This window comes from Hyla sarda, unplaced genomic scaffold (assembly GCF_029499605.1).
Source record: "Hyla sarda isolate aHylSar1 unplaced genomic scaffold, aHylSar1.hap1 scaffold_698, whole genome shotgun sequence".
NCBI lineage: Eukaryota > Metazoa > Chordata > Amphibia > Anura > Hylidae > Hyla > Hyla sarda.
The window spans coordinates 42,807-61,194 of record NW_026610716.1 but is presented as its reverse complement, the minus strand read 5'-3'; the positions used below and the strand labels follow the sequence as shown (position 1 = coordinate 61,194).

The following is an 18,388-nucleotide window of genomic DNA, read 5'->3' as shown; positions in this document are numbered from 1 at the left end:
GCTCCTGGGCCTGGACACAGCAGCGGCTGCAATATCTCAACGGAGAATACGTTTATATATATGTGTGTGTGTGCGCGTATATATATATATATATATATATATATATATATATATATATATATATATTCTCCGCCGAAATCACTTTTAAACCCATTTCCACCTTTTTTTCCCTTCTCTTCCTCTTACTTTTTTTTCACGTTTTTTTACGTTTTTCTCCTTTTCGCCTCTTTTCTGGGCGTATTATTCTTCTTTTTCTTCTTTTTTTTCGTCTAATGCATACCCCATCAGTGCAGCAATGCTTATTCAATACCGCCAGCAGATGGAGACACTGGGGGATAATTTTCTAAGGATTTATACTGATTTTTCCTGTCTGAATTTGTCGCACAGAAAGTTGCAGGCCAAATATGTGTGACATTTCTGCGACTTTAGCTTCTAGAGCATTTTTACAACATTATACATAGGTGCTGAATACATAAAAAGCGACTGTTCAGCGACAGACAAGTCGCATCGGCTGAAAGTAGGCCAGAATGTCAGTCCATGTTGGAGCAGGTTTAGATACAGTCTAAAGTATAGATCTCAAAGTCTGTGCACAGAATTTAGCAAGGGCCTCGCACCTTCTGATGCATCAGGTAGGTGCACAATAGCATAGCCTAACCCTCTGTACTTTGGTCTATATTGATGCGGGACATAGACAGCCAGCTGATGACCAATCCATTAGTGCAATGGATGGCTGGAAGCATTTGTCTTTGCCTTTGCAATACCACAGAAGCAATGCATGGTCAATGTACAGCAATGACACACCTGTGTGAACAGCCAGGAGACCCCCCCCCCCCCCCATGTTATGTTACATAGTTACATAGTTAGTACGGTCGAAAAAAGACATATGTCCATCAAGTTCAACCAGGGAATTAAGGGGTAGGGGTGTGGCGCGATATTGGGGAAGGGATGAGATTTTATATTTCTTCATAAGCATTAATCTTATTTTGTCAATTAGGAACATTCAGCACCCACCCGCTATCAAGGCAGCTGCCTATCATGTCATGCCCTACCTGCACAGGTGTGCTGGATACTCAAATGATCCAATTAAGGAGGCCATTTAGTCAGCAGCAGCAGAAGTCCTGTGCCTGGACGCTCCAACAGCGGCCAGACACAAGCAGAAGCAGAAGCAGCAGCAGCAGCACCACCTTTTGTTTTTTGGCTGCAGCAGCAGCAAGGCCCACAGGGCTGGCTAGCTGGCTAGCCAGCAAGCAGGTAGCAATGAAAGTAGGAATCTTTCTTTTTAACCCTGTAAGGGGGTGGTGCACTGTACCCGAAGATACTGCCATATCGGGTCAATGCATAGGGCGACGGAAGCAAGCTTCGAAATCGGCCCCCGTTCTCAAAAATCCATTTAATATATGGTCCCCAGATAGGGGACGTATCAGATATTAAACTGATAAGAACAGATACTACACTTGATCTTAGCCAAAAGGCCGAGAAGCGATAACCGTGAAAGGGGCGGGCCCAACAAGGTGCCCTTCATGGGCACTATCACTGCTTGCTGTCAGGGAGGCTGCCAGACAATTTTCCATGCACACTCTGGGCTGGGGGGCAGTCAACCACCAGTACACACAGCAGAACCTAAACCCATACCATTATTGCTAAGCAGCAAGACAGGGGCCCATTGCACTCCCACGGGGCCTTTTTAAATGCAATCCATAACCCGGATTTGCCAGGAACCCTTCTTACTCCTCCTACTTGCATGTGACACTGGGCTTAGGATCTGCATAGGAAACACACACACAAGCACACACCTACCTTTGTTGCCTGCAGATGCCTCCTTGGCTGTCCCCAAACGGTATCAAACCAACACCCACGGGAAGCTGTAAGCATAGAGGACATGCCTGCACCCCATTGGACTTACCTGTGTGGGTTAAACCCGGGTTATTTGACAACCTATGGCGGTGATGGTTCTGCTCAGGCAGAGCAGTGCTGATGCTCCTCATAAAGCTGTCGCTGCTGTGAAGGTTCTAGGTGACATCACAAATCCCTATGGTTACATACACAACAAAGCTGGGTTGTTGTTGTTTACACTCTGCAAGGCCTGTGGAAGTGAGTGACATCATAGCACTGTAGTTCTGAGGGTTCTAGATGGATGCAACAATCTCCTGTTGCTTCTATGAAGGCCATAATAGACGACATCACCAAACAGCTCCATAGTCACATACACAGCAAAGGAGAGATGTTGTTTACACCTAGTGATGTCAGTGGTATTGAGTGACATCACAGCACAGTGCTAAGGCTCCTGGGCCTGGACACAGCAGCGGCTGCAATATCTCAACGGAGAATACGTTTATATATATGTGTGTGTGTGCGCGTATATATATATATATATATATATATATATATATATATATATATATATATATATATATTTCTCCGCCGAAATCACTTTTAAACCCATTTCCACCTTTTTTTCCCTTCTCTTCCTCTTACTTTTTTTTCACGTTTTTTTACGTTTTTCTCCTTTTCGCCTCTTTTCTGGGCGTATTATTCTTCTTTTTCTTCTTTTTTTTCGTCTAATGCATACCCCATCAGTGCAGCAATGCTTATTCAATACCGCCAGCAGATGGAGACACTGGGGGATAATTTTCTAAGGATTTATACTGATTTTTCCTGTCTGAATTTGTCGCACAGAAAGTTGCAGGCCAAATATGTGTGACATTTCTGCGACTTTAGCTTCTAGAGCATTTTTACAACATTATACATAGGTGCTGAATACATAAAAAGCGACTGTTCAGCGACAGACAAGTCGCATCGGCTGAAAGTAGGCCAGAATGTCAGTCCATGTTGGAGCAGGTTTAGATACAGTCTAAAGTATAGATCTCAAAGTCTGTGCACAGAATTTAGCAAGGGCCTCGCACCTTCTGATGCATCAGGTAGGTGCACAATAGCATAGCCTAACCCTCTGTACTTTGGTCTATATTGATGCGGGACATAGACAGCCAGCTGATGACCAATCCATTAGTGCAATGGATGGCTGGAAGCATTTGTCTTTGCCTTTGCAATACCACAGAAGCAATGCATGGTCAATGTACAGCAATGACACACCTGTGTGAACAGCCAGGAGACCCCCCCCCCCCATGTTATGTTACATAGTTACATAGTTAGTACGGTCGAAAAAAGACATATGTCCATCAAGTTCAACCAGGGAATTAAGGGGTAGGGGTGTGGCGCGATATTGGGGAAGGGATGAGATTTTATATTTCTTCATAAGCATTAATCTTATTTTGTCAATTAGGAACATTCAGCACCCACCCGCTATCAAGGCAGCTGCCTATCATGTCATGCCCTACCTGCACAGGTGTGCTGGCTACTCAAATGATCCAATTAAGGAGGCCATTTAGTCAGCAGCAGCAGAAGTCCTGTGCCTGGACGCTCCAACAGCGGCCAGACACAAGCAGAAGCAGAAGCAGCAGAAGCAGCAGCAGCAGCACCACCTTTTGTTTTTTGGCTGCAGCAGCAGCAAGGCCCACAGGGCTGGCTAGCTGGCTAGCCAGCAAGCAGGTAGCAATGAAAGTAGGAATCTTTCTTTTTAACCCTGTAAGGGGGTGGTGCACTGTACCCGAAGATACTGCCATATCGGGTCAATGCATAGGGCGACGGAAGCAAGCTTCGAAATCGGCCCCCGTTCTCAAAAATCCATTTAATATATGGTCCCCAGATAGGGGACGTATCAGATATTAAACTGATAAGAACAGATACTACACTTGATCTTAGCCAAAAGGCCGAGAAGCGATAACCGTGAAAGGGGCGGGCCCAACAAGGTGCCCTTCATGGGCACTATCACTGCTTGCTGTCAGGGAGGCTGCCAGACAATTTTCCATGCACACTCTGGGCTGGGGGGCAGTCAACCACCAGTACACACAGCAGAACCTAAACCCATACCATTATTGCTAAGCAGCAAGACAGGGGCCCATTGCACTCCCACGGGGCCTTTTTAAATGCAATCCATAACCCGGATTTGCCAGGAACCCTTCTTACTCCTCCTACTTGCATGTGACACTGGGCTTAGGATCTGCATAGGAAACACACACACAAGCACACACCTACCTTTGTTGCCTGCAGATGCCTCCTTGGCTGTCCCCAAACGGTATCAAACCAACACCCACGGGAAGCTGTAAGCATAGAGGACATGCCTGCACCCCATTGGACTTACCTGTGTGGGTTAAACCCGGGTTATTTGACAACCTATGGCGGTGATGGTTCTGCTCAGGCAGAGCAGTGCTGATGCTCCTCATAAAGCTGTCGCTGCTGTGAAGGTTCTAGGTGACATCACAAATCCCTATGGTTACATACACAACAAAGCTGGGTTGTTGTTGTTTACACTCTGCAAGGCCTGTGGAAGTGAGTGACATCATAGCACTGTAGTTCTGAGGGTTCTAGATGGATGCAACAATCTCCTGTTGCTTCTATGAAGGCCATAATAGACGACATCACCAAACAGCTCCATAGTCACATACACAGCAAAGGAGAGATGTTGTTTACACCTAGTGATGTCAGTGGTATTGAGTGACATCACAGCACAGTGCTAAGGCTCCTGGGCCTGGACACAGCAGCGGCTGCAATATCTCAACGGAGAATACGTTTATATATATGTGTGTGTGTGCGCGTATATATATATATATATATATATATATATATATATATATATATATATTTCTCCGCCGAAATCACTTTTAAACCCATTTCCACCTTTTTTTCCCTTCTCTTCCTCTTACTTTTTTTTCACGTTTTTTTACGTTTTTCTCCTTTTCGCCTCTTTTCTGGGCGTATTATTCTTCTTTTTCTTCTTTTTTTTCGTCTAATGCATACCCCATCAGTGCAGCAATGCTTATTCAATACCGCCAGCAGATGGAGACACTGGGGGATAATTTTCTAAGGATTTATACTGATTTTTCCTGTCTGAATTTGTCGCACAGAAAGTTGCAGGCCAAATATGTGTGACATTTCTGCGACTTTAGCTTCTAGAGCATTTTTACAACATTATACATAGGTGCTGAATACATAAAAAGCGACTGTTCAGCGACAGACAAGTCGCATCGGCTGAAAGTAGGCCAGAATGTCAGTCCATGTTGGAGCAGGTTTAGATACAGTCTAAAGTATAGATCTCAAAGTCTGTGCACAGAATTTAGCAAGGGCCTCGCACCTTCTGATGCATCAGGTAGGTGCACAATAGCATAGCCTAACCCTCTGTACTTTGGTCTATATTGATGCGGGACATAGACAGCCAGCTGATGACCAATCCATTAGTGCAATGGATGGCTGGAAGCATTTGTCTTTGCCTTTGCAATACCACAGAAGCAATGCATGGTCAATGTACAGCAATGACACACCTGTGTGAACAGCCAGGAGACCCCCCCCCCCCCCATGTTATGTTACATAGTTATATAGTTAGTACGGTCGAAAAAAGACATATGTCCATCAAGTTCAACCAGGGAATTAAGGGGTAGGGGTGTGGCGCGATATTGGGGAAGGGATGAGATTTTATATTTCTTCATAAGCATTAATCTTATTTTGTCAATTAGGAACATTCAGCACCCACCCGCTATCAAGGCAGCTGCCTATCATGTAATGCCCTACCTGCACAGGTGTGCTGGCTACTCAAATGATCCAATTAAGGAGGCCATTTAGTCAGCAGCAGCAGAAGTCCTGTGCCTGGACGCTCCAACAGCAGCCAGACACAAGCAGAAGCAGAAGCAGCAGAAGCACCACCTTTTGTTTCTTGGCTGCAGCAGCAGCAAGGCCCACAGGGCTGGCTAGCTGGCTAGCCAGCAAGCAGGTAGCAATGCAAGTAGGAATCTTTCTTTTTAACCCTGTAAGGGGGTGGTGCACTGTACCCGAAGATACTGCCATATCGGGTCAATGCATAGGGCGACGGAAGCAAGCTTCGAAATCGGCCCCCGTTCTCAAAAATCCATTTAATATATGGTCCCCAGATAGGGGACGTATCAGATATTAAACTGATAAGAACAGATTTTTTTTTTTTTTTTTTAACTTGACTACCCTTACGGGGGCAACTTTATTAAAAATTAAATAATGTTAACAAAGTTGTCTAAATATGTCAATAAATACAGTTACATATAAATAACATATTTACAACATATTAAAACATAAAATGGGCACTTGGTGGCTTTACAAGATAGAATTCCATTCTTTTAAAAACCATTTTCTAGATAAAAGCGGAAATCTCTTCTTGTCTAAAAGATAGTACTGGTACATTTCATAAAAACAGATAGATAAAATGTCCTTCACAGATAAAACCTCATGCTTGAACAATAAAATATTCCTGGCCTTCCACAGAGCTGCCTTCACACAGTTTATGATCTTCCATGCAATAGTCTCTTGAGTCCGTGTTGGGCATTCCAGGCAACCATAAAAAACCACTGCAATATTTAAGTCTTTTAGTCCAGTTATCCTTTTTACCAGAGGGAGTATCTTTGTCCATATTTTCTGCGAGTAAAAACAAGTCCATATTAGATGGTGCACGGTCTCCTCTTGTCGGCATCCCTCCCTCGGGCAGGTTGCAGAGTTGGATAATCCTCTTCGGTGCTGGAATGCCCGGCATGGAAGACACTCGTGTGCGCAGCTCCAGGCCAGGTCCTTCTGTGAATTAAAAAGATAATTAATACTCAACATCTTCCAAATCTGTATACACTTCTGTTCGTTAAAATGTTTGATGGGAGTCACGGTACTGGTTTCTTTTATTTCCTTTAGTAGTTTTTTGCTATTGCACAGATCCTGAACACTTTTACCTTTAAAATTATATAAGTTTAAAATTTTTCCTAAAATCATGTATTGAGGGGGTAAATTCAAAGAATAAGGGCAACTTAAAACTGTAGAAAACCAGCCGTTCCTCCGCATAAAATAACCAGTATTAAAACGAACAAAATAAGACCAGTAGCTATCTTTAAAAACAGTAGTAAAACACATGCTAAAAAACTTTATTAAAAGGAAAGCTTTAAAATCTGGAAAATCCTTACCGCCCCTGGAGTTCGGTTTTATCACAATTTGTCTCTTTAATTTTTCGCTCTTAGAACTCCAAAAGAAAGTAAAACAAGCTTTTGTTATTTTCTTTAGAACCATTTCGGGGGGTGGGAAAACCAGACTTAAATACAATAAAATAGGTAAAAGCACCATTTTTGTAATTAAAACCTTCCCTTCCATTGTAAGTTCTCGCATGTTCCACATACATATTTTCTTGCTTATTTTTTGAGCCACCAAGTCCCAGCTATTAAAACCATTATTAGACTCGTCAAAGGAGACACCTAAAATCTGCACCGACTCAGACACAGGGACGGGCACATCATACAAAGGCATTCCGCCTATGTTTAAAATGTTACTTTTGTTAAAATTGACTTTAAAACCGGAGGCACAATTAAAATATTGAATCTGTTTTAGCGTCTTCTGAAGCGATGGGGTGTCCCTGCAAAACACCGCAACATCGTCCATGTACCCCACTACCTTCGCCTCTAGTCCCCCTCCTCCTGGCAGGGGGACTCCATGGATCTGCTTATCCTTTCGTATTGTACATAAAAGAGGCTCTATTGCGCAAATGAAGAGTAGTGGGGACAAGGGACACCCCTGCTTCACTCCGGAATTTAAAATCACGCCCTGTGTCTTAAAACCATTTACTAAAATTTTACTAGTACAGTTATCATAAAAAGCTCTAAGAGACAATAAAAAGCCATCAGGTATACCCATTTTCTCTAAAACCTTAAAAAGATAAAAATGTGACACCCTGTCGAAAGCTTTTTCAAAATCTATGGATAAAACCGCCAGCTTTCCTTTTCTTAATTTGGTGTCGCTAATTACATCCTTTAAAAGGTTTAGGTTCTCCCATAAACTCCTCCCAGGCACCCCACAGACTTGGTTTGTATGAATTATTTTATGGATTACGTTCTTTAAGCGGTTAGCACACAGTTTCGCCATTATTTTATAGTCGCAGTTCAGAAGGGTGATTGGTCTCCAGTTTTTGAGTTCCGACCGGTCTCCCTTTTTGAATAGCAGGGAGACATCACCCTTCTTCCATGAGCCTGGGAGGATTTTAGACTTAAAGACTTCCGTAAAAAGGGAGAACAAATCTTCTTTTAAAATACCATAAAAAGTAACATAAAATTCAATGGGTATACCATCCGGCCCAGGCACTTTACCTGTTTTAAAACTCTTGACGGTCTCTAAAATCTCCTGCTCTGAAATATTCTGCAATAAAAAAGACTGTGAGACAGGATCTAAAAAATTGGTGATCTCCTTTAACGAGTCATTCATAAAACATTCATCAATGTGTTTTACATTAAAAAGATCCGCATAAAACTCTTGCACCTTTTTTAAAATACCCTGTACATCATTCACTCCTTCAATGTTTTCTATTAACCTTCTATTTTCATGTATTTTCTTAAAAAAATACCTGGAGCAGGTCTCGTTTTCCTCAAGATGCTGTATTCGAGACCTAAAGATAATTTCTTTTCCTTTCTGCTCCAGGCACTTAGTTATTTCTTTTTTAAGATCATGTACCTCCTTCTCCACCTCCATCCCATGTGCTCTGAATTTGTACAGGGTTTGCAGACGAGTATTTAGGATATTATAAAATTCACGTTTTTCTTTAGCTTTCCTAACCCCAACACGGATAAAAAATTCTTTTATTTTTAGTTTCATTTTTTCCCACCAGATACTGGTGGGAGTGTTGGGGTCTTTTACTCGTCTGCATTCCTTGTAAAAGGTGATAAAATCTGATAAAACCTGCGGATCTTCAAAAAGGGACACGTTTAACTTCCAGGCATTCCTACCAGTTCTCCTTTTAAAATCACTTTTAACTTTAAAATACAATAATTTATGGTCAGAAAAAACATTGGTAAAAAGATCACAGTTAAAAGGCAGTACTTGATAAGAACAAAAAATAAAATCTATCCTGGAGCTACAGCTTGCATTGCTCCAGGTAACACCGTCTTCCTCTTGTACGTTAAAATTACATTTTTTAAAAACATCAGTGAGATTAAAATCTAAAATCAAGTTTTTTAACATAAAAGACGTCTTATCATAGTTCCTACTCACTGCGTTCGAAAAACGGCGTTCTCCCCTTAAAATACAATTAAAATCACCTGATAAAACAAGAGGACTAGAATTGTTAATAAAAAGGGGTAAAATCTCCAACATTTTTATTCTTTCATTCTTATCAGGAGAACCATAAAAATTTAAAAACTGCCATTTAATACCATTAATAAAAGCGCTGACCAATAAAATTCTGCCTGGTAAAATTTCGTTAAAACTCTCAATTAAAACGTTCCCTTTAAAAAGTATGGCGACCCCTGCTGATCTGGACTCATTTGATCCAGACCAGACTGATGGACCGTGCACCCAATCATCTTCATATTCTTTATAATTTAATCTGTGCGGGATGCCACATTCCTGCAGGAAAAGGACGGAAGCAGCAAAAACCGACAAGTAATTAAATAGGGCAACCCTTCTTACTCTGGCGCTCACACTTCTCACGTTCAAGGACAGACCGGACAACTCAGCCATGGGAATGTACAAGAAAACGTCTTACACCTCTGATTCCCCCTCCGAAGCCTCATACCCCCCAAAATCTGACTCAACTGTACGCATAGAGGAAGCAGGAGAGGAGGCACCATCACTCAGCCGACCCCCCTCCTCCATCATGATTGAGGCATAGTTGTTCTCGGGCATCCTGGCAATCAGGGCTCCAGACTCATTGGGTTCTTCCACCTCTTGCCCCTCCATAGGGGTCGGGTGTTCACTTAGTTCCGTCTCTGGTACCTCAGAGACGGTCACCCCTGAAACCTCCTCCTGGCAGGGAGGAGGGGGGGTATCCCCTATGGGGACCTGTGGAGGAACGTCACTTGGGTTCCCTGCATCCGCAGGTACTTCCATCGGCTCCCCCTGGACCGCCTCCGAATAGAGTCTTCTGGAGCCCCTCCGCCTTTTAACCTTCACCTCTCCACCTGGATCATCGCTCTCAGGGGGACCCTGAGCCAGAGGTTGCTGAGGAGCGGATTCGGCCGCCGTCCGCTCCTCTCTTAACCCAGCATGCTCCTGGGGGCCAGTTTTTTCACCACTTGCACGTTTTTTGGCCATCCTCTGCTCTTTAGGGTCCCCTCCTTTTGCCTGAGGGGGGTCTTTCTCCTTCTCCATCTCACCGCTTACCTCTTGTGGGGGGGTAATCACTGGCTCTGCTTGCCTCGGCTGGTGTCCCGGTTTCTGTCCTTGCTGCCTCCAGGGTTGCCACTGCTGCTCCGTCCTATGTCTGTGGGGACAAGAGGAGAAAAGGTGACCGAATTGTTGACAGAAATTGCACCTCCCTCCTCTTGTGCATTTCTCTGTCTCGTGCTGTGTGCTACCACATTTTTTGCATGTACTTTCACAGTTTTCTTTTGTGTGTCCATATCTGTGACACTTCCTGCAGTAGCTTGGCATCCCCGCATAAAAGAGGTCGCCACACATATTATTTATTTTAAAACGAGCTGGTGGTAGTTGTATTCCCCCTGGCAATCTGTCATCTTTTTTGCATGTAACCTGAAATCTCCACTTAGATGTCCAGATGCCACAGCTGTTCATGATTTTTCCTCTGCACTCAACCTTACTAAAATAGACTTGTAAAAACAACTCAACATCGTGTAGGTTGGCGAAAGGGGAATACATCTTTACTACCACCAGCTTAATATCGTCTAGAACGTGCTCAATAATCCGGACACCCTGAAGCTTTTTGTCTTTACTCGCAGCAGCTCTGGTAACAAAATCTCTGTGGATGCCATTTTGTGTGAACGTCACATCAAAAATTTTACGCTTCGGGTAGTCCTGGATTGCCAATATCTCGCCCTTCTGTATTCCGAAAACTCCTCCGAGCACGTCCTCTACTACGAATTTCAAATCGTCCGCCCTTTTGGTATCATCCGTGAGAATGACTCTCACGGTGTTTTTGATCCTTGCGTATGCCGGCACAGAACCTGGATCCGGATCATCATCCATGGTTCTAACCTCTCTCCACCCGAAGGTCTTGAGAGGCGATCGCCACTCGTTACCCTGGGACTAGGCCCTCTCCCCAATAGCAACAAGTGGGTGAAGCCCAGGCAATAAACCTGGGCGATCCCACAAGGCCGAGGAGAGGGGTACCCGAGTACCTTCTGACCAGATCTCCTGTATTACTACACTTGATCTTAGCCAAAAGGCCGAGAAGCGATAACCGTGAAAGGGGCGGGCCCAACAAGGTGCCCTTCATGGGCACTATCACTGCTTGCTGTCAGGGAGGCTGCCAGACAATTTTCCATGCACACTCTGGGCTGGGGGGCAGTCAACCACCAGTACACACAGCAGAACCTAAACCCATACCATTATTGCTAAGCAGCAAGACAGGGGCCCATTGCACTCCCACGGGGCCTTTTTAAATGCAATCCATAACCCGGATTTGCCAGGAACCCTTCTTACTCCTCCTACTTGCATGTGACACTGGGCTTAGGATCTGCATAGGAAACACACACACAAGCACACACCTACCTTTGTTGCCTGCAGATGCCTCCTTGGCTGTCCCCAAACGGTATCAAACCAACACCCACGGGAAGCTGTAAGCATAGAGGACATGCCTGCACCCCATTGGACTTACCTGTGTGGGTTAAACCCGGGTTATTTGACAACCTATGGCGGTGATGGTTCTGCTCAGGCAGAGCAGTGCTGATGCTCCTCATAAAGCTGTCGCTGCTGTGAAGGTTCTAGGTGACATCACAAATCCCTATGGTTACATACACAACAAAGCTGGGTTGTTGTTGTTTACACTCTGCAAGGCCTGTGGAAGTGAGTGACATCATAGCACTGTAGTTCTGAGGGTTCTAGATGGATGCAACAATCTCCTGTTGCTTCTATGAAGGCCATAATAGACGACATCACCAAACAGCTCCATAGTCACATACACAGCAAAGGAGAGATGTTGTTTACACCTAGTGATGTCAGTGGTATTGAGTGACATCACAGCACAGTGCTAAGGCTCCTGGGCCTGGACACAGCAGCGGCTGCAATATCTCAACGGAGAATACGTTTCTATATATGTGTGTGTGTGCGCGTATATATATATATATATATATATATATATATATATATATATTTCTCCGCCGAAATCACTTTTAACCCCATTTCCACCTTTTTTTCCCTTCTCTTCCTCTTACTTTTTTTTCACGTTTTTTTACGTTTTTCTCCTTTTCGCCTCTTTTCTGGGCGTATTATTCTTCTTTTTCTTCTTTTTTTTCGTCTAATGCATACCCCATCAGTGCAGCAATGCTTATTCAATACCGCCAGCAGATGGAGACACTGGGGGATAATTTTCTAAGGATTTATACTGATTTTTCCTGTCTGAATTTGTCGCACAGAAAGTTGCAGGCCAAATATGTGTGACATTTCTGCGACTTTAGCTTCTAGAGCATTTTTACAACATTATACATAGGTGCTGAATACATAAAAAGCGACTGTTCAGCGACAGACAAGTCGCATCGGCTGAAAGTAGGCCAGAATGTCAGTCCATGTTGGAGCAGGTTTAGATACAGTCTAAAGTATAGATCTCAAAGTCTGTGCACAGAATTTAGCAAGGGCCTCGCACCTTCTGATGCATCAGGTAGGTGCACAATAGCATAGCCTAACCCTCTGTACTTTGGTCTATATTGATGCGGGACATAGACAGCCAGCTGATGACCAATCCATTAGTGCAATGGATGGCTGGAAGCATTTGTCTTTGCCTTTGCAATACCACAGAAGCAATGCATGGTCAATGTACAGCAATGACACACCTGTGTGAACAGCCAGGAGACCCCCCCCCCCCCATGTTATGTTACATAGTTACATAGTTAGTACGGTCGAAAAAAGACATATGTCCATCAAGTTCAACCAGGGAATTAAGGGGTAGGGGTGTGGCGCGATATTGGGGAAGGGATGAGATTTTATATTTCTTCATAAGCATTAATCTTATTTTGTCAATTAGGAACATTCAGCACCCACCCGCTATCAAGGCAGCTGCCTATCATGTCATGCCCTACCTGCACAGGTGTGCTGGCTACTCAAATGATCCAATTAAGGAGGCCATTTAGTCAGCAGCAGCAGAAGTCCTGTGCCTGGACGCTCCAACAGCGGCCAGACACAAGCAGAAGCAGAAGCAGCAGAAGCAGCAGCAGCACCATCTTTTGTTTTTTGGCTGCAGCAGCAGCAAGGCCCACAGGGCTGGCTAGCTGGCTAGCCAGCAAGCAGGTAGCAATGAAAGTAGGAATCTTTCTTTTTAACCCTGTAAGGGGGTGGTGCACTGTACCCGAAGATACTGCCATATCGGGTCAATGCATAGGGCGACGGAAGCAAGCTTCGAAATCGGCCCCCGTTCTCAAAAATCCATTTAATATATGGTCCCCAGATAGGGGACGTATCAGATATTAAACTGATAAGAACAGATACTACACTTGATCTTAGCCAAAAGGCCGAGAAGCGATAACCGTGAAAGGGGCGGGCCCAACAAGGTGCCCTTCATGGGCACTATCACTGCTTGCTGTCAGGGAGGCTGCCAGACAATTTTCCATGCACACTCTGGGCTGGGGGGCAGTCAACCACCAGTACACACAGCAGAACCTAAATCCATACCATTATTGCTAAGCAGCAAGACAGGGGCCCATTGCACTCCCACGGGGCCTTTTTAAATGCAATCCATAACCCGGATTTGCCAGAAACCCTTCTTACTCCTCCTACTTGCATGTGACACTGGGCTTAGGATCTGCATAGGAAACACACACAAGCACACACCTACCTTTGTTGCCTGCAGATGCCTCCTTGGCTGTCCCCAAACGGTATCAAACCAACACCCACGGGAAGCTGTAAGCATAGAGGACATGCCTGCACCCCATTGGACTTACCTGTGTGGGTTAAACCCGGGTTATTTGACAACCTATGGCGGTGATGGTTCTGCTCAGGCAGAGCAGTGCTGATGCTCCTCATAAAGCTGTCGCTGCTGTGAAGGTTCTAGGTGACATCACAAATCCCTATGGTTACATACACAACAAAGCTGGGTTGTTGTTGTTTACACTCTGCAAGGCCTGTGGAAGTGAGTGACATCATAGCACTGTAGTTCTGAGGGTTCTAGATGGATGCAACAATCTCCTGTTGCTTCTATGAAGGCCATAATAGACGACATCACCAAACAGCTCCATAGTCACATACACAGCAAAGGAGAGATGTTGTTTACACCTAGTGATGTCAGTGGTATTGAGTGACATCACAGCACAGTGCTAAGGCTCCTGGGCCTGGACACAGCAGCGGCTGCAATATCTCAACGGAGAATACGTTTATATATATATGTGTGTGTGTGCGCGTATATATATATATATATATATATATATATATATATATATATATATTTCTCCGCCGAAATCACTTTTAAACCCATTTCCACCTTTTTTTCCCTTCTCTTCCTCTTACTTTTTTTTCACGTTTTTTTACGTTTTTCTCCTTTTCGCCTCTTTTCTGGGCGTATTATTCTTCTTTTTCTTCTTTTTTTTCGTCTAATGCATACCCCATCAGTGCAGCAATGCTTATTCAATACCGCCAGCAGATGGAGACACTGGGGGATAATTTTCTAAGGATTTATACTGATTTTTCCTGTCTGAATTTGTCGCACAGAAAGTTGCAGGCCAAATATGTGTGACATTTCTGTGACTTTAGCTTCTAGAGCATTTTTACAACATTATACATAGGTGCTGAATACATAAAAAGCGACTGTTCAGCGACAGACAAGTCGCATCGGCTGAAAGTAGGCCAGAATGTCAGTCCATGTTGGAGCAGGTTTAGATACAGTCTAAAGTATAGATTTCAAAGTCTGTGCACAGAATTTAGCAAGGGCCTCGCACCTTCTGATGCATCAGGTAGGTGCACAATAGCATAGCCTAACCCTCTGTACTTTGGTCTATATTGATGCGGGACATAGACAGCCAGCTGATGACCAATCCATTAGTGCAATGGATGGCTGGAAGCATTTGTCTTTGCCTTTGCAATACCACAGAAGCAATGCATGGTCAATGTACAGCAATGACACACCTGTGTGAACAGCCAGGAGACCCCCCCCCCCCCATGTTATGTTACATAGTTACATAGTTAGTACGGTCGAAAAAAGACATATGTCCATCAAGTTCAACCAGGGAATTAAGGGGTAGGGGTGTGGCGCGATATTGGGGAAGGGATGAGATTTTATATTTCTTCATAAGCATTAATCTTATTTTGTCAATTAGGAACATTCAGCACCCACCCGCTATCAAGGCAGCTGCCTATCATGTCATGCCCTACCTGCACAGGTGTGCTGGCTACTCAAATGATCCAATTAAGGAGGCCATTTAGTCAGCAGCAGCAGAAGTCCTGTGCCTGGACGCTCCAACAGCGGCCAGACACAAGCAGAAGCAGCAGAAGCAGCAGCAGCACCACCTTTTGTTTTTTGGCTGCAGCAGCAGCAAGGCCCACAGGGCTGGCTAGCTGGCTAGCCAGCAAGCAGGTAGCAATGAAAGTAGGAATCTTTCTTTTTAACCCTGTAAGGGGGTGGTGCACTGTACCCGAAGATACTGCCATATCGGGTCAATGCATAGGGCGACGGAAGCAAGCTTCGAAATCGGCCCCCGTTCTCAAAAATCCATTTAATATATGGTCCCCAGATAGGGGACGTATCAGATATTAAACTGATAAGAACAGATACTACACTTGATCTTAGCCAAAAGGCCGAGAAGCGATAACCGTGAAAGGGGCGGGCCCAACAAGGTGCCCTTCATGGGCACTATCACTGCTTGCTGTCAGGGAGGCTGCCAGACAATTTTCCATGCACACTCTGGGCTGGGGGGCAGTCAACCACCAGTACACACAGCAGAACCTAAACCCATACCATTATTGCTAAGCAGCAAGACAGGGGCCCATTGCACTCCCACGGGGCCTTTTTAAATGCAATCCATAACCCGGATTTGCCAGAAACCCTTCTTACTCCTCCTACTTGCATGTGACACTGGGCTTAGGATCTGCATAGGAAACACACACACAAGCACACACCTACCTTTGTTGCCTGCAGATGCCTCCTTGGCTGTCCCCAAACGGTATCAAACCAACACCCACGGGAAGCTGTAAGCATAGAGGACATGCCTGCACCCCATTGGACTTACCTGTGTGGGTTAAACCCGGGTTATTTGACAACCTATGGCGGTGATGGTTCTGCTCAGGCAGAGCAGTGCTGATGCTCCTCATAAAGCTGTCGCTGCTGTGAAGGTTCTAGGTGACATCACAAATCCCTATGGTTACATACACAACAAAGCTGGGTTGTTGTTGTTTACACTCTGCAAGGCCTGTGGAAGTGAGTGACATCATAGCACTGTAGTTCTGAGGGTTCTAGATGGATGCAACAATCTCCTGTTGCTTCTATGAAGGCCATAATAGACGACATCACCAAACAGCTCCATAGTCACATACACAGCAAAGGAGAGATGTTGTTTACACCTAGTGATGTCAGTGGTATTGAGTGACATCACAGCACAGTGCTAAGGCTCCTGGGCCTGGACACAGCAGCGGCTGCAATATCTCAACGGAGAATACGTTTATATATATGTGTGTGTGTGCGCGTATATATATATATATATATATATATATATATATATATATATATATATATATCTATATATATTTCTCCGCCGAAATCACTTTTAAACCCATTTCCACCTTTTTTTCCCTTCTCTTCCTCTTACTTTTTTTTCACGTTTTTTTACGTTTTTCTCCTTTTCGCCTCTTTTCTGGGCGTATTATTCTTCTTTTTCTTCTTTTTTTTCGTCTAATGCATACCCCATCAGTGCAGCAATGCTTATTCAATACCGCCAGCAGATGGAGACACTGGGGGATAATTTTCTAAGGATTTATACTGATTTTTCCTGTCTGAATTTGTCGCACAGAAAGTTGCAGGCCAAATATGTGTGACATTTCTGCGACTTTAGCTTCTAGAGCATTTTTACAACATTATACATAGGTGCTGAATACATAAAAAGCGACTGTTCAGCGACAGACAAGTCGCATCGGCTGAAAGTAGGCCAGAATGTCAGTCCATGTTGGAGCAGGTTTAGATACAGTCTAAAGTATAGATCTCAAAGTCTGTGCACAGAATTTAGCAAGGGCCTCGCACCTTCTGATGCATCAGGTAGGTGCACAATAGCATAGCCTAACCCTCTGTACTTTGGTCTATATTGATGCGGGACATAGACAGCCAGCTGATGACCAATCCATTAGTGCAATGGATGGCTGGAAGCATTTGTCTTTGCCTTTGCAATACCACAGAAGCAATGCATGGTCAATGTACAGCAATGACACACCTGTGTGAACAGCCAGGAGACCCCCCCCCCCCCCCCATGTTATGTTACATAGTTACATAGTTAGTACGGTCGAAAAAAGACATATGTCCATCAAGTTCAACCAGGTTAAGGGGTAGGGGTGTGGCGCGATATTGGGGAAGGGATGAGATTTTATATTTCTTCATAAGCATTAATCTTATTTTGTCAATTAGGAACATTCAGCACCCACCCGCTATCAAGGCAGCTGCCTATCATGTCATGCCCTACCTGCACAGGTGTGCTGGCTACTCAAATGATCCAATTAAGGAGGCCATTTAGTCAGCAGCAGCAGAAGTCCTGTGCCTGGACGCTCCAACAGCGGCCAGACACAAGCAGAAGCAGAAGCAGCAGAAGCACCACCTTTTGTTTTTTGGCTGCAGCAGCAGCAAGGCCCACAGGGCTGGCTAGCTGGCTAGCCAGCAAGCAGGTAGCAATGAAAGTAGGAATCTTTCTTTTTAACCCTGTAAGGGGGTGGTGCACTGTACCCGAAGATACTGCCATATCGGGTCAATGCATAGGGCGACGGAAGCAAGCTTCGAAATCGGCCCCCGTTCTCAAAAATCCATTTAATATATGGTCCCCAGATAGGGGACGTATCAGATATTAAACTGATAAGAACAGATACTACACTTGATCTTAGCCAAAAGGCCGAGAAGCGATAACCGTGAAAGGGGCGGGCCCAACAAGGTGCCCTTCATGGGCACTATCACTGCTTGCTGTCAGGGAGGCTGCCAGACAATTTTCCATGCACACTCTGGGCTGGGGGGCAGTCAACCACCAGTACACACAGCAGAACCTAAACCCATACCATTATTGCTAAGCAGCAAGACAGGGGCCCATTGCACTCCCACGGGGCCTTTTTAAATGCAATCCATAACCCGGATTTGCCAGGAACCCTTCTTACTCCTCCTACTTGCATGTGACACTGGGCTTAGGATCTGCATAGGAAACACACACACAAGCACACACCTACC

The 18,388-nt window shown here is 44.6% G+C and overlaps 5 non-coding genes and 2 pseudogenes across 5 annotated transcripts; all 7 read right to left on the bottom strand.

Annotated features, from left to right (window-relative positions):
• Positions 1-1,293: 1,293 nt before the first annotated feature.
• Positions 1,294-1,484, bottom strand: LOC130343976 (U2 spliceosomal RNA). Its single transcript, XR_008883096.1, has one exon. It is a non-coding gene; the product is annotated as a U2 spliceosomal RNA (small nuclear RNA).
• Positions 1,485-3,588: 2,104 nt separating this feature from the next.
• LOC130343975 (U2 spliceosomal RNA) lies at positions 3,589-3,779 on the bottom strand. Its single transcript, XR_008883095.1, has one exon. It is a non-coding gene; the product is annotated as a U2 spliceosomal RNA (small nuclear RNA).
• Positions 3,780-5,863: 2,084 nt separating this feature from the next.
• On the bottom strand, positions 5,864-6,075 carry LOC130343957 (U2 spliceosomal RNA; annotated as a pseudogene).
• A 5,026-nt stretch (positions 6,076-11,101) lies between these two features.
• Positions 11,102-11,234, bottom strand: LOC130343967 (U2 spliceosomal RNA; annotated as a pseudogene).
• Positions 11,235-13,320: 2,086 nt separating this feature from the next.
• On the bottom strand, positions 13,321-13,511 carry LOC130343973 (U2 spliceosomal RNA). Its single transcript, XR_008883094.1, has one exon. It is a non-coding gene; the product is annotated as a U2 spliceosomal RNA (small nuclear RNA).
• A 2,084-nt stretch (positions 13,512-15,595) lies between these two features.
• Positions 15,596-15,786, bottom strand: LOC130343972 (U2 spliceosomal RNA). The gene has a single exon (XR_008883093.1). It is a non-coding gene; the product is annotated as a U2 spliceosomal RNA (small nuclear RNA).
• Positions 15,787-17,883: 2,097 nt separating this feature from the next.
• Positions 17,884-18,074, bottom strand: LOC130343971 (U2 spliceosomal RNA). Its single transcript, XR_008883092.1, has one exon. It is a non-coding gene; the product is annotated as a U2 spliceosomal RNA (small nuclear RNA).
• Between the last annotated feature and the right edge of the window lie 314 nt (positions 18,075-18,388).